This window comes from Brachyhypopomus gauderio, chromosome 16 (genome assembly GCF_052324685.1).
Source record: "Brachyhypopomus gauderio isolate BG-103 chromosome 16, BGAUD_0.2, whole genome shotgun sequence".
Classification (NCBI taxonomy): domain Eukaryota; kingdom Metazoa; phylum Chordata; class Actinopteri; order Gymnotiformes; family Hypopomidae; genus Brachyhypopomus; species Brachyhypopomus gauderio.
This window is the reverse complement of record NC_135226.1, coordinates 14,026,986-14,027,661: the sequence shown is the minus strand read 5'-3', so window position 1 is coordinate 14,027,661 and position 676 is coordinate 14,026,986. Positions and strand designations below refer to the sequence as shown.

The following is a 676-nucleotide window of genomic DNA, read 5'->3' as shown; positions in this document are numbered from 1 at the left end:
TGTTCCCGCCCGGTTTCGAACCGAGGACCTTTCGCGTGTTAGGCGAACGTGATAACCACTACACTACGGGAACTTATATGCAGCTTTATTTTTGTATGACGTCACTTGCCAAACACATTTGAAACGTTATTTGAAACGTTATTTGTTGTGTATTCTCTCTTAGCTACTGTTTATGGAGACAGTTTACTCTTCAGTACATACTCTTCCATTGCTGCATATTCTTCCATTGCAGCATACTGATACGTCAGAAGGACGTCAGCTTTCATAGAAGCTCCTACAATGACACCATTCTTTCTGACATTACTAGACAGGGTTCCCCTGGAGTCTTTTAAGGTTAAGAGCTTGTGATAAGCAATGCACAGAGTGTAAAGACAGCTTCTGAATACAGTCATGTTAGCTGCGTTCTTAATGGCAACAAATTATTTTGTCACTATTCCCAAAATTAGAAATAAGACCGCCCACAGACTAAACACATGAACTTTCCATTTGTCTTGAAAAATCCGACACTCTGTGACCACCTTTCTCTTTTTTGACAAAGACATTTCACTTAAGAGGGTGCCAAGGTTAAAGCTATTTATTGTTCCGCTAGGATTAAACAAAAGTTGTTCCCGCCCGGTTTCGAACCGAGGACCTTTCGCGTGTTAGGCGAACGTGATAACCACTACACTACGGGAAC

General features: G+C 41.6%; 2 non-coding genes across 2 annotated transcripts; both read right to left on the bottom strand.

Annotated features, from left to right (window-relative positions):
- On the bottom strand, window positions 1-73 carry trnav-aac (transfer RNA valine (anticodon AAC)). The gene has a single exon. It is a non-coding gene; the product is annotated as a tRNA-Val (tRNA).
- A 530-nt stretch (window positions 74-603) lies between these two features.
- trnav-aac (transfer RNA valine (anticodon AAC)) lies at window positions 604-676 on the bottom strand. Its single transcript has one exon. It is a non-coding gene; the product is annotated as a tRNA-Val (tRNA).